The following is a 25142-nucleotide window of genomic DNA, read 5'->3' as shown; positions in this document are numbered from 1 at the left end:
ATAAGAGGGGCTCCCTGTGCTTGAACTTTTTGAGCAAACAATGTGGTTGATGCTGAACAACTGCTTTCCTTCTGAAAGTGTGGAACTTTGGTATGTGCTCAGCCGAGGGTGCCCATGTGACCAGCCCCCAGTGGAAACCTTGGGTAATGAGTCTCTCATGAGCTTCCCGAGTAGACATTTCACACCTGTTGGCACAATTTGATGCTGGAGGAGTTAAGCATTTCCTGTGTGGTTCCACTGGAAGATGACTAATGGAAACATGCACCTGGTTTCCTCCAGACTTCACCCCATGTGCCTTTTCCCTTTGCTGATATTGCTGTGCATCTTTTCACTGTAATAAATCATTGATGTGACTGTGACTATATGCTGAGTCCTCCTGGTGAATCACCAGACCCGTAGTGGTTTTGGGGACATCTGATGGCAAGCAGAGAACCAAAGAGAATCCCTCCCCCTCACCAGCCCTTCAACAGACACACCAATATTCCAATTAAGACTCTGTTGCTAGAAAATTTTAAGATCTTTAATGAAAGGAGATTTGGATTTTTTAATTAATTAATACCAGTAACATGCAAGTTTTAATGATTTATAGGCTTGCTTAACTTAACTGTCTTCATTTCTTGTCTGCTTTTCCTAACCTTGAATCGCTCCTCAATCTACTTCAGTGAGGTTTTTTCTCAATCACTGCTGAAACAGCTCTGGTCCAGCTCACCCTCAGCCTCCATCCTGCCAGTTGTCACTCCTCATCCTTCATCTTGCTCCCTCAGCATCATTCCCCTCTCTCTCCTTGAAATACTTTCTTCCTTTGGGTATTGGAATACTTCCATTTCCTGATTTTCCTCTAACCCCGCGATCTACTCCTTTTCTGTCTCCCTCACTAATTTTGCCTCCTATTTCAAAGCTTCAAATGTTGGAAAGGCTTGGCTCTGAGCCGCCTTCTGTTCTTTATTTAGACACTCTTCCTAGTCTCATGGCTTCTAGTCTCATGGCTTTAAATATCACCCATAAACCGATACCACTAAAATTTACGTCTCCGCATTGAATTCTCCCTTGAGCTCCAGACTCTTATATGAAAGCACATAGTCTGGCTCTCTGCTTAGAAGCATAAAGGCTTTCAAACTTGGAATGCTCAAAGCAGGATTCCTGATTCTTCGTCCCAGTATTCCTATCTCTGTCCAAATCTCCTATCTTCCTTTCTTGATAAATGCCATTTATCAATGACATTTAGCATCTGCTCTGCTTCAGGAGCTGCCCATCATTTTTATTCTCAGTAATCAGGGTTCCACTCAAGAACACACCAGGTAGTTCTTTGGCTCCAGTGGGGTTCAGGTGTCAGTACTGTACCCCAGAAACTCATGATCGGGACTCTTTAAACCCATGCTCTTAAACTTTTGTGAGGATACAAGCCTCTTTGAGAATTTATAACTATAAACCCTCTTGGTAAAATAAATGTACCCACATAAACAAAGCTGTATATATATATATGTTTTATCTATTATCTATTTATATAATTATAATGTATATACATCTAATGGATATATAAAATTTCAAATGCATTAAAACATGATGTGGAAAAAGAATCAAAATCATAAGAAAGGATAGTTTAGGTATGCTAGAGTAACAAGTTAATTCCAAAAATCTGTGTGTTTTTTTTTTTTTTTTTCCTTTGCTTTGCTTTCACAGGATACATGTCCACTGCTGTGTTTGGCACTTGTCTCTTATACCACACCTTCAATATGTAGTTACAATCTGCTCTAAGCCTAGTCTTAGCCACTGTCATCTCTTGCCTGATTGGCAAGAGCCTTATACTGGTCTCCCTGCTTCCATCATTGTCCCTAACCATAATCATTTTTTGTTACTGTGGAGTATAGAGTAGGGGGTAGGGGAGTGAGTGCAGAAAGTAGACTGTATGAATGAGAATCTTGGACCTGACCTGACCTCTAACTAGTTCTGTCAATTACCTTATCCTTAAAATGATGACCATTATAGTATCTATTATAGAGTCATTGTGAAGATTACATAGATTGATATATGTAAACATAAAACATTTGGATAGCATCTAGTACAAGAAACACTTAATGTTAGTAATTATTATTACTGTATTATTCAGGGTTCTCCTGAAAAACAGAACCAACAGAATACATAGACACATATTTAGAAAGAGATATATTATAAGGAATTGACTCACATGATTATGGAGTCTGAAAAGTTCCTAAGATCTGCCGTCAGCAACCTGGAGACCCAGGGGAGCCAATGGGTAGCACCTAGTACAAGAAACAGTCAATGTTAGTAATTATTATGGTATCGTTCCAGTCCAAGTTCAAAGGCCCGAGGACTAGGTGAGCTAATATTAATAGTTTAAACTTCAGTCCAACTTCAAAGACCTGAGAACCAGGAGAGCCAATAGTGTAAGTTCCAGTCTGAAATCTGACAGGCTCAAGACCTAAGAGGAGCTGATTTTTCAGTTCCAGTCTTAAAGCAGGAAAAGACTGATGTCCCAGCTCAAACATTCAGGCAGGAGTTCTCTCTTACTCAGCCTTTTTAATTTTATTCAGGTGTTTAATTGATTAGATAATTGCCACCCATATCAGGGAAGGGAATCTTCTTTATTCAGTCTACCAATTCAAATGTTAATCTCATCCAAAAACACTCCACAGAACTCCCAACACTGAATTCTCCCTTGACTAGATCATTAGGTGCCCAGAATAATGTTTGACCAAATGTCTGGGCACCTAATGGTCTAGTTAAATTGACACATAAAATTAAGCATCACAACTACGATTATTATTAATCCACTCCTCAGCCTGAGTCAGCTTTTAAAAGTGTAAATCCAATCACATCACTTCACTTCCTAATCTAAGTCCTCCAACAATCTCCCATCACATTCCCTACACACAGACACAGACACATGCACACACCTCTGACTCTGTCAAAGAGTCCCATCTACACTGATGTCACAGGCTCCTTCAGCCAGGTTCTTTATGGCTAGATATCTCAGGTTTATCAGATGCTCCTCTACAAGGCCACCCCTTCAACGCCCATTGACCACCAACTTCGAGAAATCACACCAAGCTTTCCGAGTTGCCTCTTTAAATCATTTCTCACTACTCTTGAGGCAAAAAAAGACTCGCACCACCCCCATGGGACCACAGCACCTCCATGTTTCTCCAAATAAATCCTCTCTTAAGCCTTCAACTTCCATAATTAAATTATTGGTCTTTGTTTATATAGCCAGGAGGTGGAAGATGTGTTGAGTTCTTGTACACTTGGACACTTTCTTTGCAAGTTCTGCAGATGGTCTAGCACTTTACTATAGAATAAGGGGTCAGTTATCATCTGTTCTCTTGAGACCCCAACCAAAACTGATAAAGGGTCCCATTTTATATCTTATTATGTAAGCATTGCCACATTCTTTCCAAAGTGGATATTTTTCACTGTCACCAACAGTGTTTGAAGATGTCCATGCTCACCAATATTGGATGTTTTTATTTGTAAACTCTATACTTCATTAATAGCTAAAAAACTGCTAATAGAAATATCCCACTTCTTTTATTATTTATGTATGCATATGATCTCTTTGTCTAAAGTATGTACAGTGTTTACATATCTATATATAATTTAAAAGGATAGTACCAATGAGCTTAGACAATTTTTCATTTCTTTTATCACTAGATAACTTAAACATATGATTTTTAACCAAAGACAAAATAATTTAAGTCCTATATCCAGTTACTTATGCTAGTCTTGGTGTTTCTTTTGTATGCTTGTATGAAATACATACATTTCCTTTGTAAAACTTCCTGAAATTTATTTTCAATATTTTCTTTTTTTAACTTATTATTTTTTTCTTATATCACCATAGTTTATTTATAAAAACTGAGAAATTAACAGTAGTAAAAAACTACTAAAGGAAGTCTGGAGTTTCTTGATATTTTATCAGTAGGTTTGCCAACTAAGATCATTTTTCTTTTCCAATATTCCAGGACACAACATTACATTTATTTGCCATATGTATCACATAATTTTTTTTGCTAATAATAAATTACCACATAATTTAGCATCTTAAAATTACACACATATTGTCTCAAAGTTTGTGTGGGTGAAGAATCCAGATGTAGATAATGTCCAAGGATAAAGTTTCAACAGAAGGCTCAGCCAAGGAAGAATCCCCTTCCAAACTCACATGATTGTTAGAATTCAATTACCTGCAGTCTGTTGGACCAAGGGCCTCCGTTCCTTACTGGCCATTGTCTAGAGGTTGCATTCAGTTCCTTGCCATGTGGGCAAGTCACAGTTCCTGCCCACACACATGAGCAGGGATTAGAACACAAAGTGGTACACCAAGAGGTGGGACTCATCAGATACCATCTTAGGGTCTACCCGCCACATCAGGTATTCTCCCAATCTGCAACACTTTCTCAGTCTTCACTTATTTTTCATGAACTTTACCCTTTTGAAAAGTGCTGGTCAAATATTTTGTAGAATGTTCCAAAATGTGGATTTGTCCCATGTTTTCTCATGATTATGCTAGTGATATGGATTAATTTATACACTTATATGTATCTAAGTTTGAAGATGAGCAAAGCTGAACAGTATGTTATTTGGAAATAGAAATGTAGAGAGAAAAATAATAAGGAAAAATAAGGGAATGATGAATAGAGACTTTAAAATAATAATAAATAACACCTTCAGTGGGTAGGGAAGAGGATGAAGTTGGGGATATGCATGCAGGGAATATTACAATATTGCTAATGTTCTTTATATTAAGCTCAGAAATGACTTTTCAAAAATAAACTTTTAAAATTTAGAACAGTTTTAGATTTACAAAACAGTTGTGAAGACAGTACAGAGATATATTTCAGAAATATACATACATCCGACACACATTTTCACTTCACCTATTTAACCATCCTCTTTCTCAAGCCCCTGGTAAACACTAATCTGCTTACTATCTCTATAGTTTCCCCTTTTCCAAAGTGTCATATGAATGGAATCACACAATATATGGTCTTTTCAAACTTCTTCTTTCCTTTAGCTGAATGCCTTTAAGATTTGTGAAGTTTACCTCACTGTGCATAAGTTTGCATTTCCCTAATGGTCAAAGGTTTTGAGCATCTTTTTATGTGCTTACTATATGTATATATCTTCTTTAGAGAAATATCTATTCAAATTATTTAACTATTTTTAATTGAAATATTTGATTTTTTAATTTTTGAGTTGTAAGAGTCCTTTATTCTGGATAAGACACTCTTATCAGCTTTATAATTTACAAATATTTTATCCCATTCTTTGGGTTGTCTATTCACTTTCTTGATAGTATGCTTTGAATCACAAAAGTTTTAAATGCTGAAGAAGTTCAATTTATTTCTTCTGTCAATTGTCCTTTTGGTGTCATAAACTAGAAACCATTGTTTAACTGAAGGTCATGAAGATTTACTCCTATGTTTTATTCTAAAGTTTTAGCTTTTATATTTAAGTCTATGTTCCACTCTGAGTCAATTGGTATATGGTGTGAGGTTGGAGTCCAACTTGCGTGTGGATATCCACTTGTCCTAGCAACATTTGTGAGAAAAAAAATCCACATTGAATTGTCTTGGCAAACCTGTAAAATCAACTGGCCAAAATGTAAGGATTCATATTTGGTAACTAAATTCTATTCCATCGACCTATATGTTTAGCCTTATGCCAGTGCCACAATGCCTTGATTATCATAGCTGTATGTGAGTTTTGAACTGAAGAACGGTAAGTTGAGTACTCCAAATTTTGTTCTTTTCAAGGTTATTTTGATTATCCTGGATTCCTTGCATTTTCAATTAATTTTAGTATCAGCTTGTCAATTACTGAAAAAAAAGAGGCAACTGGAATTTCGACACAGATTCATTGAATCTGTTGCTCCATTTGGAAAGTATAGTTACCTTAACAGTATTAGACCTCTGATCAATGAACCTGGGATTTTTTTTTCCATTTATTATGTCTTCTTTATTTTCTTTCAACAATATTTTGTAGTTTTCCATGTACATGTCTCACACTTATTTTGTTAAGGTCATGCCTAAATATTTTATCCTTTATGATGTTATTTTATTTTATTTTTTAGTTTACTCAGATTTTATTCTGTTGTGAGGATGGAAGTGACAACTCCTGAGCTTTTTTTTTTTCCACAACTCACACACACACACTGTATTTTATTTTTACAAGAGATAAATAAACTGACACCAAGCATTGTAAATGGATGACCACAACAAAAGCAACAATGATTGCAATTACCAAACATGAAACACACTCATACTATGTCATAATATTGACATTCAGTCCAGTAATCCTCCACTGTAACAGCTCCTTTAATTTCCAGAGAAAATTGATTTGTATATTTTTTGCCTCTGAGTCCTTGTGGGATTTTTTTTTTTAATTCAAACAGAAAGTCACAAAAATTATAATCATCCTCATCAGTTCACTCAGTCCCATGTAATTAATTTTTTTTTCATCTTGATCTTTTGTTAGCATTTTTATGAATTCATCAGTTTTCCATTAGAGTTCTGAAAATGCTTATTCATTCAGTTCAGCAGTACAGTCAGTTACCAGAAACCTGTACTTGTCAGAGTCTTTTCCCTGAATTTCTTGAAGATGAAAGCCTTTTATAGGAACATATTTGCAAAAGCATCAGAGTACACCCAGAACTGTCTGTAAATGACAAAAGACTTTAAAATGACCATGGTTAAAGATTTTATGAAAGTTCATAATAATGCAATTGACAAGGAAATTTAGTTATTTCTGAGATATACATTTTAAAGTAATAACTAGAATTATGACTTGTAACATTATACCAGACCACATAAGATTTTTAGAAATGTCATGTAACGCCTGGAACATTTATATTAACATATTTCCATACAAATAACCCAAAGAAAGTTTAGTATTAGTTTTTTTTTTATACTGCAGGTTCTTATTAGTCATCAATTTTATACACATCAGTGTATACATGTCAATCCCAATCGCCCAATTCAGCATACCACCATCCCCACCCCACCGCGGTTTTCCCCCCTTGGTGTCCATACGTTTGTTCTGTACATCTGTGTCTCAACTTCTGCCCTGCAAACCAGTTCATCCGTACCACTTTTCTAGGTTCCACATACATGCATTAATATACGATATTTGTTTTTCTCTTTCTGACTTACTTCACTCTGTATGATAGTCTCTAGATCCATCCACGTCTCAACAAATGACTCAATTTCGTTCTTTTTTATGGCTGAGTAATATTCCTTTGTATATATGTACCACATCTTCTTCATCCATTCGTCTGTCGATGGGCATTTAGGTTGCTTCCATGACCTGGCTATTGTAAATAGTGCTGCAATGAACATTGGGGTGCATGTGTCGTTTTGAATTATGGTTTTCTCTGGGTATATTCCCAGTAGTGGGATTGCTGGATCATATGGTAATTCTATTTTTAGTTTTTTAAGGAACCTCCATACTGTGCTCCATAGTGGCTGTATCAATTTACGTTCCCACCAACAGTGCAAGAGGGTTCCCTTTTCTCCACACCCTCTCCAGCATTTTTTGTTTGTAGATTTCCTGATGATGCCCATTCTAACTGGTGTGAGGTGATACCTCATTGTATTTTTTTTTTTAAACTGGTTAGTAGGTCCTTGTTGTTTATTTATATATATACATATAATAGTGTATGTCTGTTCATCCCAAACTCCTAAATTATCCCCCTCCCTCCCTTTTCCTTTTTTTTTTTTTTTTAACATCTTTATCGGAGTATAATTGCTTTACAATGGTGTGTTAGTTTCGCTCTATAACAAAGTGAGTCAGTTATACATATACATATGTTCCCATCTCTCTTCCCTCTTGCATCTCCCTCCCTCCCTATCCCACCCCTCTAGGTGGTCACAAAGCACAGAGCTGATCTCCCTGTGCTATGCGGTTGCTTCCCACTGGCTATCTATTTTACGTTTGGTAGTGTATATATGTCCATGCCACTCTCTCACTTTGTCACATCTTACCCTTCCCCCTCCCCATATCCTCAAGTCCATTCTCTAGTAGGTCTGTGTCTTTATTCCCGTCTTGCCACTAGGTTCTTCATGACCTTTTTTATTTTTCCCTTAGATTCCATATATATGTGTTAGCATACTGTATTTGTTTTTCTTGTTCTGACTTACTTCACTCTGTATGACAGACTCTAACTCCATCCACCTCACTACAAATAACTCAATGAAATAAGAACACTCCCTAACACCATACACAAAAATAAACTCAAAATGGATTAAAGACCTAAGTGTAAGGCCAGACACTATCAAACTCTTAGAGGAAAACATAGGCAGAACACTCTATGACATAAATCACAGCAAGATCCTTTTTGACCCAGCTTCTAGAGAAATGGAAATAAAAACAAAAATAAACAAATTGAAGACCTAATGTTACAATGAAACCTAATGAAACTTAAAAGCTTTTGCACAGCAAAGGAAACCATAAACAAGACCAAAAGACAACCCTCAGAATGGGAGAAAATATTTGCAAATGAAGCAACTGACAAAGGATTAATCTACAAAATTTACAAGCAGCTCATGCAGCTCAATAACAAAAGTACAAACAACCCAATCCAAAAATGGGCAGAAGACCTAAATAGACATTTCTCCAAAGAAGATATACAGATTGCCAACAGACACATGAAAGAATGCTCAACATCATTAATCATTAGAGAAATGCAAATCAAAACTACAATGAGATATCATCTCACACCGGTCAGAATGGCCATCATCAAAAAATCTACAAACAATAAGTGCTGGAGAGGGTGTGGAGAAAAGGGAACCCTCTTGCACTGTTGGTGGGAATGTAAATTGATACAGCCACTATGGAGAACAGTATGGAGATTCCTTAAAAAACTGGAAATAGAACTACCATACGACCCAGCAATCCCACTACTGGGCATATACCCTGAGAAAACCATAATTCAAAAAGAGTCATGTACCAAAATGTTCATTGCAGCTCTATTTACGATAGCCAGGACATGGAAGCAACCTAAGTGTCCATCATCGGATGAATGGATAAAGAAGATGTGGCACATATATACAATGGAATATTACTCACTCATTGTAGTTTTCATTTGCATTTCTCTAATAATCAGTGATGTTGAGCAGCTTTTCATGTGGTTCTTGGCCATCTTTATGTCTTCTTTGGAGAAATGTCTATTTAGGTCTTCTGCCCATTTTTGGATTGGGTTGTTTCTTTAATATTGAGCTGCATGAGCCGTTTATATATTTTGGAGGTTAATCCTTTGTCCATTGATTCGTTTGCAAATATTTTCTCCCATTCTGAGGGTTGTCTTTTCGTCTTGTTTATGGTTTCCTTTACTGTGCAAAAGCTTTGAAGTTTCATTAGGTCCCATTTGTCTATTTTTGTTTTTATTTCCATTACTCTAGGAGGTGGATCAAAAAGATCTTGCTGTGATATATGTCAAAGAGTGTTCTTCCTATGTTTTCCTCTAAGAATTTTATAGTGTCCGGTCTTACATTTAGGTCTCGAATCCATTTTGAGTTTATTTTTGTGTGTGGTGTTTGGGAGTGTTCTAATTTCATTCTTTTACATGTAGCTGTCCAGTTTTCCCAGCACCACTTATTGAAGAGACTGTCTTTTCTCCATTGTATATCTTTGCCACCTTTGTCATAGATCAGTTGACCATAGGTGTGTGGGTTTATCTCTGGGCTTTCTGTCTTGTTCCATTGATCTATGTTTCTGTTTTTGTGCCAGTACCATATTGTCTTGATTACTGTAGCTTTATAGTATAGTCTGAAGTCAGGGAGTCTGATTCCTCCAGCTCCGTTTTTTTCCCTCAAGACAGCTTTGGCTATTCGGGGTCTTTTGTGTCTCCATACAAATTTTAAGATGATTAGTTCTAGATCTGTAAAAAATGCCATTGGTAATTTCATAGGGATTGCATTGAATCTGTAGATTGCTTTGGGTAGTGTAGTCATTTTCACAATATTGATTCTTCCAATCCAAGAACATGGTATATCTCTCCATCTGTTTGTGTCATCTTTAATTTCTTTCATCAGTGTCTTATAGTTTTCTGCATACAGGTCTTTTGTTTCCCTAGGTAGGTCTATTCCTAGGTATTTTATTCTTTTTGTTGCAATGGTAAATGGGAGTGTTTCCATAATTTCTCTTTCAGATTTTTCATCATTAGTGTATAGGAATGCAAGAGATTTCTGTGCATTAATTCTGCATCTTGCAACTTTACTAAATTCATTGATTAGCTCTAGTAGTTTTCTGGTGGCATTTTTAGAATTCTTTATGTATAGTATCATGTCATCTGCAAACAGTGACAGTTTTACTTCTTCTTTTCCAATTTGTATTCCTTTTATTTCTTTTTCTTCTCTGATTGCCGTGGCTAGGACTTCCAAAACTATGTTGAATAATAGTGGTGAGAGTGGACATCCTTGTCTTGTTCCTGATCTTAAGAGGAAATGCTTTCAGTTTTTCTCCTTTGAGAATGATGTTTGCTGTGGGTTTGTCATATATGGCCTTTATTATATTGAGGTAGGTTCCCTCTATGCCCACTTTCTGGAGAGTTTTTATCATAAATGGGTGTTGAATTTTGTCAAAAGCTTTTTCTGCATCTATTGAGATGATCATATGGTTCTTATTCTTCAATTTGTTAATATGGTGTATCACATTGATTGATTTGCATATATTGAAGAATCCTTGCATCCCTGGGATAAATCCCACTTGATCATGGTGTATGATTCTTTTAATGTTTTGTTGGATTCTGTTTGCTAGTATTTTGTTGAGGATTTTTGCATCTATATTCATCAGTGATATTGGTCTGTAATTTTCTTTTTTTGTAGTATCTTTGTCTGGTTTTGGTATCAGGGTGATGGCGGCCTCATAGAATGAGTTTGGGAGTGTTCCTTCCTCTGCAGTTTTTTGGAAGAGTTTGAGAAGGATGGGTGTTAGCTCTTCTCTAAATGTTTGATAGAATTCACCTGTGAAGCCATCTGGTCCTGGACTTTTGCTTGTTGGAAGATTTTTAATCACAGTTTCAATTTCATTACTTGTGATTGGTCTGTTCATATTTTCTGTTTCTTCCTGGTTCAGTCTTGGAAGGTTATACCTTTCTAAGAATTTGTCCATTTCTTCCAGGTTGTCCATTTTATTGGCATAGAGTTGCTTGTAGTAGTCTCTTAGGATGCTTTGTATTTCTGTGGTGTCTGTTGTAACTTCTCCTTTTTCATTTCTAATTTTATTGATTTGAGTCCTCTCCCTCTTTTTCTTGATGAGTATGGCTAATGGTTTATCAATTTTGTTTATCTTCTCAAAGAACCAGCTTTTAGTTTTATTGATCTTTGCTATTGTTTTCTTTGTTTCTATTTCATTTATTTCTGCTCTGATCTTTATGATTTCTTTCCTTCTGCAAATTTTGGGTTTTGTTTGTTCTTCTTTCTCTAGTTCCTTCAGGTGTAAGGTTAGATTGTTTACTTGAGATTTTTCTTGTTTCTTGAGGTAGGCTTGTATAGCTATAAAGTTCCCTCTTAGAACTGCTTTTGCTGCATCCCATAGGTTTTGGGTCATCTTGTTTTCATTGTCATTTGTCTCTAGGTATTTTTTTTATTTCCTCTTTGATTTCTTCAGTGATCTCTTGGTTATTTAGTAACATATTGTTTAGCCTCCATGTGTTTGTGTTTTTTACGTTTTTTTCCCTGTAATTCATTTCTAATCTCATAATGTGGTCAGAAGAGATGCTTGATATGATTTCAATTTTCTTAAATTTACTGAGGCTTGATTTGTGACCCTAGATGTGGTCTATCCTGGAGAATGTTCCGCACGCACTTGAGAAGAAAGTGTAATCTGCTGTTTTTGGATGGAATGTCCTATAAATATTAATTAAATCTATCTGGTCTATTGTGTCATTTAAAGCTTCTGTTTCCTTATTTATTTTCATTTTGGATGATCTGTCCATTGGTGTAAGTGAGGTGTTAAAGTCCCCCAATATTATTTTGTTACTGTCGATTTCCTCTTTTATAGCTGTTAGCAGTTGCCTTATGTATTGAGGTGCTCCTATGTTGGGTGCATATATATTTATAATTGTTATATCTTCTTCTTGGATTGACCCCTTGATCATTATGTAGTGTCCTTCCTTGTCTCTTGTAACATTCTTTATTTTAAAGTCTATTTTATCTGATATGAGTATAGCTACTCCAGCTTTCTTTTGATCTCCTTTGCATGGAATATCTTTTTCCATCCCCTCACTTTCAGTCTGTATGTGTCCCTAGGTCTGAAGTGGGTCTCTTGTAGACAGCATATAGATGGGTCTTGTTTTTGTGTCCATTCAGCAAGCCTGTTTCTTTTGGTTGGAGCATTTAATCCATTCACGTTTAAGGTAATTATTGATATGTATGTTCCTATGACCATTTTCTTAATTGTTTTGGGTTTGTTTTTGTAGATCCTTTTCTTCTCTTGTGTTTCCCACTTAGAGAAGTTCCTTTAGCATTTGTTGTAGAGCTCGTTTGTTGGTGCTGAATTCTCTTAGCTTTTGCTTGTCTGTAAAGCTTTTGATTTCTCCATCAAATCTGAATGATATCCTTGCTGGGTAGAGTAATCTTGGTTGTAGGTTCTTCCCTTTCATCACTTTAAGTATATCATGGCACTCCCTTCTGGCTTCTAGAGTTTCTGTTGAGAAATCAGCTGTTAACCTTATGGGATTTTCCTTGTATGTTATTTGTCGTTTTTCTCTTGCTGCTTTCAATAATTTTTCTTTGTCTTTAATTTCTGCCAATTCGATTATTATGTGTCTTGGCATGTTTCTCCTTGGGTTTATCCTGTATGGGACTCGCTGCGCTTCCTGGACTTGGGTGGCTGTTTTCTTTCCCATGTTAGGGAAGTTTTTGACTATAATCTCTTCAAATATTTTCTCGGGTCCTTTCTCTCTCTCTTCTCCTTCTGGGACCCCTATAATGCGAATGTTGTTGTGTTTAATGTTGTCCCAGAGGTCTCTTAGGCTGTCTTCATTTCTTTGCATTCTTTTTTCTTTATTCTGTTCCGCAGCGGTGAATTCCACCATTGTGTCTTCCAGGTCACTTATCCGTTCTTCTGCCTCAGTTATTCTGCTATTCATTCCTTCTAGTGTAGTTTTCATTTCAGTTATTGTATTGTTCATCTCTGTTTTTTCTTTAATTCTTCTAGGTCTTTGTTAAACATTTCTTGCATCTTTCTGATCTTTGCCTCCACTCTTATTCCTAGGTCCTGGTCTTCACTATCATTATTCTGAATTCTTTTTCTGGAAGGTTGCCTATCTCCACTTCATTTAATTGTTTTTCTGGGGTTTTATCTTGTTCCTTCATCTGGTATATAGCCCTCTGCCTTTTCATCTTGTCTGTCTTTCTGTGAATGTGGTTTTTGTTCCACAGGCTGCAGGATTATAGTTCTTCTTGCTTCTGCTGTCTGCCCTCTGGTGGATGAGGCTATCTAAGAGGCTTGATGAGAGGGACCCTTTGGTAGGTAGAGCTGACTGTTGCTGTGGTGGTCAGAGCTCAGTAAAACTTTAATCCACTTGACTGTTGATGGGTGGGGCTGGGTTCCCTCCCTGTTGGTTGTTTGGCCTGAGGTCACTGAACACTTGAGCCTACCTGGGCTCTTTGGTGGGGCTAATGACAGACTCTGGGAGGGCTCACACCAAGGAGTACTTCCCAGAACTTCTGCTGTCAGTGTCCTTGTCCCCACAGTGAGCCACAGCACCACCCCCCCCGCCTCTGCAGGAGACCCTCCAACACTAGCAGGTTGGTCTGGTTCAGTCTGCCCCGGGGTCACTGCTCCTTCTCCTGGGTCCCAATGCGCACACTACTTTGTGTGTGCCCTTCACGAGTGGAGTCTCTGTTTCTCCCAGTCCTGTCAAAGTCCTGTGATCAACTCCCACTAGGCTTCAAAGTCTGATTCTCTAGGAATTCCTCCTCTTGTTGCCGGACCCCCAGGTTGGGAAGCCTGACGTGGGGCTCAGAACCTTCACTCCAGTGGGTGGACTTCTGTGGTATGTGTTCTCTAGTGTGTGAGTCACCCACCCAGCAGTTATGGGATTTCATTTTACTGTGATTGCGCCCCTCCTACCATCTCATTGTGGCTTCTCCTTTGTCTTTGGATGTGGGGTATCTTTTTTGTTGAGTTCCAGTGTCTTCCTATCGATGATTGTCCAGCAGCTAGTTGTTATTCTGGTGTTCTGGCCAGAGGGAGTGAGAGCACATCCTTCTACTCCACCATCTTGGTTCCTCTCTTATTTTTTTATTTTTATTTTTTAATAAAGTCTATTCTTTTTTTTTTTAATTAATTAATTAATTAATTTATGGTTGTGTTGGGTCTTCGTTTCTGTGCGAGGGCTTCCTCTAGTTGTGGCAAGTGGGGTCCACTCTTCATCGCGGTGCGCGGGCCTCTCACTATCGCGGCCTCTCTTGTTGGGGAGCACAGGCTCCAGACGCGCAGGCTCAGCAATTGTGGCTCACGGGCCTAGTCGGTCCACGGCATGTGGGATCTTCCCAGACCAGGGCTCGAACCCGTGTCCCCTGCATTGGCAGGCAGATTCTCAACCACTGCGCCACCAGGGAAGCCCCCTCTCTTATTTTTTAATGATCAAAAATTATTGTGTGTGTGTAAAATTGTTTATCTTTTATTTGGATTTTATCCCATTATCTCTAATGTTAGATATTATGCCATTCCTAACATTTATTTTTAATTTCTATTTTCTTCTAATTTCTCTGTAATTTTTATATTTACCTTTTTTGATTAATCTATATTTATTTGAAAACACTGAGGTAAAGATCTTAAAAAGATAAGCAGTTTTTTCCAACATCATTTATTGAATAATCCTGTCCTTCCACACTTGTCAAGTCATTAATAATATGTGACTTTCCTATAAGTGAAGCTATTTTGAGACTATTATTTTATTTTATTTTATTTTAGAAAGTACCAAAATTTTATTTTGTTTTGTTTTATTTTTTAAAATTTTTATAGGGGTATAGTAGATTTACAATGTTGTGTTAGTTTCAGGTGTGCAGCAAAGTGAATTTGTTATACATATACATATATACACTCTTTTTTAGCTTCTTTCCCATATAGGCCATTATAGAGTATAGCATTCCCTGTGCCATACAGTATGTCCTTATTAGTTATCTATTTTATGTATAATAGTGTGTATGTTTCAATCCCAATCTTCCAATTTATCCCTCCTCGCCTTTTACCCCCCAGTAACCATAGGTTTATTTTCTACATCTGCAACTCTATTTGTGTTTTGTAGATAAGTTCATTTGTAGCCTTTTCTTAGATTCTACATATAAGTGTTATCATATGATATTTGTCTTTCTCTGACTTCACTCAGTCTGACAATCTCTAGGTCTATCCATATTGTTGCAAATGGCATTATTTTGTTCTTTTTTATGGCTGAGTAATATTCCCTTGTATATATGGACCACATCTTCTTTATCCATTCCTTTGTTGATGGACATTTAGGTTGCTTCCATGTCCTGGCTATTGTAAATAATGCTGCCATGAACATTAGGGTGCTTGTATCTTTTTGAATTATGGTTTTCTCTGGATACATGCCCAGGAGTGGGATTGCTGGATCATATGGTAGCACTATTTCTAGTTTTTTTTTTTTGTTTTTGTTTTTTTAATATTTATCCCAATTATTGAACAAGAATTTATCAGGCAATATCATTATTTTTTATTTATTTATTTATTTATTTATTTATTTATTTATTTATGACTGTATTGGGTCTTCGTTTCTGTGCGAGGGCTTTCTCTAGTTGTGGCAAGTGGGGACCACTCTTCATCGCGGTGCGCGGGCCTCTCACCATCGCGGCCTCTCTTGTTGCGGAGCACAGGCTCCAGACACGCAGGCTCAGTAATTGTGGCTCACGGGCCCAGTTGCTCCGTGGCATGTGGGATCTTCCCAGACCAGGGCTCGAACCCATGTGCCCTGCATTGGCAGGCAGATTCTCAACCACTGCGCCACCAGGGAAGCCCCTATTTCTAGTTTTTTAAGGGACCTCCATACTGTTCTCCATTGTGGCTGTACCAGTTGACATTCCCACCAACAATGTAGGCAGGTTCCCTTTTCTCCACACCCTCTCCAGCATTTATTGTTTGTAGATTTTTTGATGATGGCCATTCTGGTGTGAGGTGATACCTCGTTGTAGTTTTGATTTGCATTTCTCTAATAATTAGTGATGTTGAGCATCTTTTCATGTGTTTTTTAACCATCTGTATGTTTTCTTTGGAGAAATGTCTATTTAGATCTGCCCATTTCTGATTAGGTGGGTTGTTTTTTTGATATTGAGCTGCATAAGCTGTTTGTATATTTTGGAGATTAAACCCTTGTCAGTTGCTTCATTTGCAAATATTTTTGCCCATTCTGAGGATTGTCTTTTTGTTTCATTTATGATTTCCTTTGCTGTGCAAAAAGGTTTGAGTTTAATTAAGTCCCATTTGTTTATTTTTGTTTTTATTTTCATTACTCTAGGAGGTGGATCGAAAAACCATTATCAGTATTTTAAAACTATTATTGCCTTATAAAATTTGAAAACCTTTGCCATTGACTGTTGGTAGTACAGTTAACCCTTGAACAACACAGGTTTGAACCACGCAAGTCCACTTCCATGCAGATTCTTTTCAATAAACACATATATATACTGTAAATGTATTTTCTCTTCCTTATGATTTTCTTAATAACATTTTTTTCTAGCTTACTTTACTGTAAGAATAGAGTGTATAATACATATAACTTATAAAACATGTTAATCAAGTGTTTAGGTTATTGGCAAGGCTTCTGATCAACAGAAGTAGGCTATTAGTAGTTAAGTCCTTGGTGAGCCAAAAGCTATATGCGTATTTTCAACTGTGTGGGATGGTTGGCACCCCAAACCCCTGTGTTGTTAGAGGGTCAACTGTATAGAAAAATTAAGAACTAAAGGATTGTGTGTGGGTTTAGAAATGGGATCAGAATAATGGGCAATGCAAAGAAATCCAGTTGATAGAGTCAGAGTCAGTGTATGGACTTGCCATAATCCAGTGTTTTAAAAACTTATTAGAACTTTGGAGTTGGTTTATCTTCAACTGATTAGAACTCCCAACAGACAAATTTATTCTGTACGTTGTTGATTATCTGTGAACCTCTGAATGGAAATTCAGTAGATGAATGCACTCAGAGATAGTCTTTATTCAATTTGTGTTCTTCTCCCCACCTCCCACCCCAACTACAGTTAAAGAACTTAAAGAGTTAGCTCCATACCAGTAAGATCCTCTATGCTATGGATAAAAGCTAAAAATGAAAGCCATGCTCTCTGTCAATACCCCTGGAATAATTTATAGAATAATTTACTGAAGGCTTTCAAGGAGGACTTGGGAAGTAGATTTAGCATGCTGATTCTGACTTCGAAGTAAAAATGGCAGGCTTGCTTTCTCGTTCCTTTTATCTCCTGATAGGTAAGAGTTATGAGTATATTCAGACACCCAAATAAGAGTAATTAAAATGGAGACCAGAAAACAGGAGCAGAAATGAGCAAATTGTTTAATTTGGATTTGGGGTAGAATTCTTTTTGAAAAATAATCACTTCTCCTTTTAAATGAATACTTGCTAGATTTTAGTGTTGGTACAGGAAATATTGGCTTAGTCTCAATTTCTCTATTAAGAAAAATGTGTAAAATTCAAAGTTTTGGCAATTTAAACACATTTTCACTGAGTAATCACTTGGCATCTTAGGAAGACTGAACTATAAAACTGATGAAAAAATGAAAAGTATTAGTATTAACTGCCAGATATTTTGGGCCAATAGCTCTTGGGTCCCAGAAGTGATTTGATTCCAAGGCCTGAAACCTTTGGTAATTAGTGGGAAGAGGGGGATATGTGAGAGAATTTTCTTTCTCTTTCACCCTGTTTCTCATGGTCATTTCATTTAAAAGACCTGGAAGTGTTCAAGTGGCTTTTTAGGTCCTCTTCAAAATAAGGATAGCTTTTGATGTATTAATGCATCAGAGTAAGGCTTATAACACAGAAGAATAATGCATATTAGTGAAACCAAAGGCCAATCTTATATTTACTCCACTCTAAAGCATAAGATGTACCAGGGAAAGTGCATCATTGCTTAATATCATTGCTAGCATCTCAAAGACAATGATGCCCGGAGGAAGCCAATAATCCAGGCAGGTGTGTGCTTGTGGGTAATTGGACAGGAAGAGGAAGGAAGAAAAGGTGTCATAAAAGAAGGAGAAAAAGATAGGAAGAAGAGGGCATTTTGGATGCTTATGAGCAGGGACCTTGACATAACCAAAGGTCAGTCAAGTGGGAAAAATGAGAAATGTCTGTACAATATACTGGTTCTAACTGTATTCCTAATCATCTCTGCAGTAAGATGGAGTCCTTGCTGGTAAGGGACTAAGCCCTTGTACTTTACTTACCCTTATAGAGAAAGTCAAAATTACATTTAGTGCACGTACTACTTTCTTAGGGGGTAACCATGAACTTGCATATAGAGGCACTAGTGGATTTGGCTTTGAGATGCTTATAACACAGCACATGATGGTAACTGATAAATTGAGCTTAAAACAACTGTCCCGTCAATAAAAAAGTTAAGCTAAATAGGATGGATATTTTTCAATGAAAATAATGTTGGTTGACTAAAGTTTTCCCATTTTAAAGTTCTCCTCTGACAAGCTAGAGGCAGAGTCCCTAGTGCCAGAGAAAATCACACACATGAAGAAGTAGCTTCAAGCTTTTACCAAGAGAAGTGTCTTCCCAATTAAGGACGTAATACTAGCATGATGGCAGACATGACTCTAGGTTTTTAGAATCTATCTTAAAGAAGAGATCCAGAAAAATGATTGAAACATACTTACCTTTATTAAGATGCACTTTTTAGGCTAAAATGTTTTATGATACTAAAGCATTCCCATTTGTAGCATCAAAAATTTAACATTAGCATTTTCTTTTTCCTTTCAACAGTGTTCCAGAATTTGTTATAACTTCAATATATTCCAAGCCATGTATCAACTTGGCATCTTAGTCTCTGTGAATTTTGTTTAAATTATGTGAAAAATGTAGTTTGATCCCAAGCAAAGATTGAATACATACTTCTTTCATGTGGCTTTTCCTCTTGATTTATATTTCCTTTTTACAACAGATTTTGCTTTTTCAAATCACAGAATCTTTTGGACTGTTCATTTATTTCTCAGGATCTCTCAGGCTCATGTAAGAAATATTTATAGATATATACAACTTCAGACCAAATCTAAAGAAATTAATGCTATATTTTCTCACTTAATATGTATTAGGTAGATTATTTTAATTCTGAAATTGATCTAAAGTGGCAAAAGAGAAATTCCTGCTTGTATGTTACAAAAGTATATAGCAATGGCATTATATAAGTATGCTACATTAACTCTATATTGTAAGTCATATTTCACTATAACATAAACTAGATATTAAGGTTACTAAAGCAATTTTGTATAATAGGGAGATGGGTTCATTCAATGGTTTAGTTTTATTATTCACTATATTTGAATAAGAAAATAAACTCCCAAAATGTACATACAGATAGATCTCAAACTCACCAACAAAGGGAGATCATAATTCTACTTCCAACCTGCTTGTCTGGGCAATTTAAAATTCCCTAAACTGGGCAACATAATCTGTTCTATATACACTATTTCAGCATGACAGAACAGAGAAAGGACAAATTTTCTCCCACCAATTTTAAGACAAGTGTCATCCCATTAAAACTATTTGGCTCTTTTATTTAATTGTTTTCATGACACTACCCCCAACAGCTTTTATTCTATAACAGCCAGTGTGCTGGTTTTAGGTTATAAATAGCTATAAATCTCTTTGGGACCAACTGAGATTTATTTTACCTATATTCTTAGAAAGCTCCATATGGCTAACTTTTGATGTGCTATTTTAATCCTTACAGAGGGAATTGATACTATTGGAAAAAATATTTAAGCTATATAACTATACTTCATGGTTAGCATAGTTGGTTATTTATCCCTACCACCTTCATTCCTTGTGTCCTTCCGTGGTTAGAGAGAAATGCAGAGAGAGAATTGAGGGAATTCTGTTATCCCACATTTCCTTGAAGTTGGATGGAAGGTCATTATTTTGAACTAATAATTGCCCCTTGGTTTCTCCAACTCCATTAAGCTCAATGGTCTGGTTTAATTTTCTTGGCTGGTCTTCACTCTAAAAATACCTTCTTCTCCTTTTACTTTTCCTTCACTGATTGATAGGAACAGACAAGGCCTGATTTTAATCCACAGTACATAAAGTTACCAAAAGGAACCAGTGAACATTCTATTGGTGAAAAAGAAGAGTGTGATTGCATGGCACATGCAGTGTGGCCAGGCAGATTTTGATGATGTAATTACCAAATTTTACCTCTTTAGTTGGTGTAAAAACTAGGTCTTCAGGAATTAAGTATCCTTTTCACAGGAGATAAGAGGTAGATTTTAGAATGCCAATTTCTTTCTTACTAAACAACTACCTGTGTGTTGGTCTAAATCTGCCCTTAATGCTCTTAAAGGTTCTCACAGATGCTATCTTATGCTGATGCGTCTATATACCAGTTTTCTGTAGTAAAGTCCACATGCATAAAGCAGAGGAGCACAGGGGACAAGAACATGAACTTGATATCTTTTGTCAGTCATTATCAAAAATAGGCAGTGTGAGTTTAAAGCCAGAATATACTGGCTTTTGCCAAAAAGAGAAAGGTACTCAATTGAATAAACCCATGTTTTGAAGAGAATGGAAAAGGAAAACATAAACATATTCCAATTTTCTCTTTATATTGGCAGTCGTTTATGGATTTCTTTAATTTGTAAAAAATTCCAGGTCAATTTTATCTATAAAATTTTGTATTGATTTTTCAAAATTCCGTATCATTAAATATTCATCACTCATTTCTTTTCAGCACATTAAAAAATAAATGTATAGTTTTATTTTAAACTTGAAGTTATTTTTTTAAAAATCCAAATTTTTGAAAGTAATATTTCCCTTTGGTGTTGGAAATCAAGAAATTACTTGCTTTCAAAAGTCTTCAGTAAAGTTCATACTTGAAAGACATATGGTATAACGTAAGTGTTTCCCTTGGGTTTTTGTTTGTTGTCTGCCTTTGTTTTCCAGACTTGTTCATTTCTCCTTTGTACTATACAAATATCAATCAATGCTTGCTGGGAGCAGAGCTGGTCAAATAGTGGTATGCATAAGGACTCCTGTAGGTGGCGCTACAATCCTGTGAGACTAATGAGAGAGCCACCAACAGGCCTACATTATGGTTTACCTAGATATTGATTTGGGAGTCCTTCAGAAAAATGGAAACACTAATAAAAACGTAGTTAAGTCTAAGCAAGAGTGATTTGTCCAATTTAAGGAAAAAATGAGAAATTATGTTGAACAAATCTGGAAATAAATATAAGCATATACATTACATTTTAAACATCAACACCAAGTCTTTCTCAACCCCTAACACTCCCAATTTATCCTTCCTAGAACTCTTGGCAACCACAATTCTCACACATTGAAAAATGACAAAGGAATAAAAAAGCTGCACTGGCTTCCTCAACTGAGTTTTCAAAAGCATGGAAAGACATTATTTGTAATATATATATTTTAAAAATTAAGTCTTTCTGGAAATACAAGACACTAAACAGGTCCTGTAATGAAATTACTGTATTTGCCAAGTAACTGAAATAGTTCCCATGTTAGCACTTCTAAAAGACTGATAGAATGTGGCAGAGAAATAAAAAAAAAGAAAGATTATAACAGTTGAATAAAAGCCTTAAGTTCCTGATTTGTAATGAGAGGAAGTGGAGAAAAGTATCCTTTAGCATTTTCATAGACCTGGTACAGAAGGGAATGGGAACATGCAGTTTACAGCAGGGTTTCTCAGTCTTGGTGTTACTGACATTTGGGGACGATTATTTTTTGTTGACAGGGGCTGTCCTCTTCACTGTAGAATGTTTAAAAGCATCCCTGACCTCTACCCACTAGGTGCCAGGAGCACTTCCCCCACCCTACCCCCAGTTGTGATGACCAAAATGTTTCCAGACATTGCCGCATGTTCCTTGGCAGACAAAATCACTCCTGGTTGAGAACCACTGGTGTAAAGTCATGTGTTTTTTTATACACAAAGGAGAAAATAATTTTAAGGAGTATCCTGGTGATAATCTATTCATGAAAATAGTGTGCTAGAGTTCATTTTCTAAAGGAGGACCTAGAAATTCTGTGCTTTTATCATAGACATGGTAGTTCATATCTACTACCTGTATACACCCAAATACACAAACATTCCCGAATGATGTTTTTGTGTTTGAAATGAGAACATATTACCCTTTAAAAACTTATCAGGCAATAAAATGGTTAATGAAGTTCCTGCTATATTAAAACATCTACAGCAGAGATTGGAGACAAGATGGTGGAGTAGCAGGACTTGAGATCACCTTCTCTCCTCTCATGAAAGCACCAAAATCACAACTAACTAACTGCTGAACAACTATGGACAAAAAAACCCTGGAACCTACCATAAAAGATATTCTACACCCAAAGATGAAGAAGCTGCCACAATGAGATGGTAGGAGGGGCACTTTCACGATATAATCAAATCCCATACCTGCTGGGTGGGTGACCCACAAGCTGAAAATAACTCTGTCCCAGAGGTTATCCCACTGGAGTGAGAGTTCTGAGCCCCACATCAGGCTCCCCAGTTGTGGGTCTGGGAGGAGGAGCCCCAGAGCATTTGGCTTTGAAGGCCAGCAGGGCTTGAGTGCAGGAGCTCCACAGGACTGGGGGAAACAGACTCCACTTTTGGAGGGTGCACACAAGGTTTCATATGCACTGGGACCCAGGGCAAAGCAGTGACTCCATAGGAGCCTTGGCCAGACCTACCTGTGGGTCTTGGAGGGTCTCCTAGGGAGGTGGGGCTTGGCTGTGACCCACCGTGGGGGCAAGGATACTGGTGGCGAAGGCTCCCAGGGAATACTGATTGGCATGAGCTCTCCTGGAGGTCGCCATTTTGGCACAGAGACCTGGCCCCACCCAACAGCCTGCAGGCTCCAGTGCTCAGTGCCTCAGGCCAAACAACCAACAGGGTGAGAACACACCCCAGCCATCAACAGACAGTCTGCCTAAAGTGGTTCTGGGCCCACAGATACCTCTAGACACTCCTCTTGACACAGCCATGCCCACCAGAGGGACGAGATCCAGTCCCTCCCACCAGGAAACCTTCACAAGCCCCTGGACCAACCTCACCCACCATGGGGCAGACACCAGAAGCAAGAAGATCTACAATCCTGTAACCTGCAGAATGGAGCCCACAAACAGAAAGAGACAAAATGAGATGGCAGAAAAATATATTCCAGATGAAGGAACAAGATAAAACCCCAGAAGAACAACTAAGTGAAGTGGAGATAGATAGACTATCTGCCTGAAAAAGAATTCAGTATAATGATAGTAAAGATGATCCAAGATCTCAGAAAAAGAATGGAGGCACAGACCAAGAAAATACATGAAATGTTTAAGAGCTAGATGATTTAAAGAACAAACAAAGATGAACAATACAATAACTGAAATGAAAAATATACTAGAGGAATTAATAGCCCAATAAATGAGGCAGAAGAACGAATAAGTGAGCTGGAAGACAGACGGGTGGAAATCACTACTGTGGAACAGAATTAAAAAAAAAAAAGAATGAAATGAAGGCCGTCTAAGAGACCTCTGGGACAACATAAAATGCACCAACATTTGCATTCTAGGGGTCCCAGAAGGAGAAGACAGAGGGAAAGGGCCTGAGAAAATATTTGAAGAGAGAATAACCGAAAACTTCCCTAACATAGGAAAAGTAACACTCAAGTTCAGGAAGCGCAGAGTCAGATACAGGATAAACCCAAGGAGGAACATGCTGAGACACATATTAATCAAACTGACAAAAATTGAAGACAAAGAGAAAATATTAAAAGCAACAAGAGAAAAGGAACAAATAACATACAAGGCAATCCCCATAAAGTTATCAGCGAATTTTTCAGCAGAAATTCTGAAGGCCAGAAAGGAGTGGCACAATATATGATGAAAGGGAAAAACCTACAACTCAGAATACTCTACCCAGCAAGGCTCTCATTCAGATTCCATGGAGAAAACAAAAGCTTTACAGACAAGCAAGAGCTAAGAGAATTCAACACCACCAGACCAGCTTTGCCTCAAATCCTAAGGAACTTCTCTAGGCAGAAAAGAAAAGGTCACAACTAGAAACGAGAAAATTACTAGAAACAAGAAAATTATAAATGGAAAAGCTCACTGGTAAAGGCAAACATAAACTAAAGGTGGGAAATTGTCCACACACAAATATGATATCAAAACCAGTGATTGTGAGAAGAGGAGAGTATAAATGCAGGATATTGGAAATGCATTGGAAATTAAGAGACCAGAAACTTAAAACAATCTTGTATATATACAGACTGCTATACCAAAACCTCATGGTAACCACAGACCAAAAATCTACACTAGATAGACACACAAAAAAGAAAAAGCAATCCAAACACAACACTAAAGATAGGCATCAAATCACAAGAGAAGAGAACAAAAGAGGAAGGGAAGAAAAAAGACCTACAAAAACAAATACAAAACAATTAACAAAATGGCAATAAGAACATACATATCAATAATTACTGTAAATGTAAACAGATTAAATCCTCCAACCAAAAGACACAGACTGGCTGAATGGATACAACAACAACAAGACAGGTATAGATGCTGTCTACGAGACCCACTTCAGATCTAGGGACACATTCAGACTGAAAGTGAGGGGATGGGAAAAGGTATTCCATGCAAATGGAAATCAAAAGAAAGTTGGAGTAGCAATACTCATAGCAGACAAAATAGAATTTAAAATAAAGACTGTTACAAGAGACAAAGAAGGGCACTACATAATGATCAAGAAATGAATCCAAGGAGAAGATATAACAAATGTAAATATACATGTACCCAACATAGGAGCACCTCAATATATAAGGCAAATGCAAACAGCCATAAAAGGAGAAATAGACAGTAACACAATAATAGTGGGGGACTTTAACACCCTGCTTTCATCAATGGACAGATCATCCAGACAGAAGATCAGTAA

General features: G+C 37.0%; 1 long non-coding RNA gene across 1 annotated transcript in view; it reads right to left on the bottom strand.

Annotated features, from left to right (window-relative positions):
* Positions 1-2185: 2185 nt before the first annotated feature.
* LOC130704767 (uncharacterized) overlaps positions 2186-25142 on the bottom strand; it is a 195752-nt gene continuing 172795 nt past the window's right edge. The window contains exon 3 of the long non-coding RNA XR_009005248.1: positions 2186-2261. This is a non-coding gene — a long non-coding RNA (uncharacterized LOC130704767). The remainder of the gene's footprint in view (positions 2262-25142) is intronic.

This window comes from Balaenoptera acutorostrata, chromosome 14 (assembly GCF_949987535.1).
Source record: "Balaenoptera acutorostrata chromosome 14, mBalAcu1.1, whole genome shotgun sequence".
Classification (NCBI taxonomy): Eukaryota; Metazoa; Chordata; class Mammalia; order Artiodactyla; family Balaenopteridae; genus Balaenoptera; species Balaenoptera acutorostrata.
Note: the sequence above shows the minus strand (reverse complement) of the source record. Positions and strands in the feature narration are given on the sequence as shown.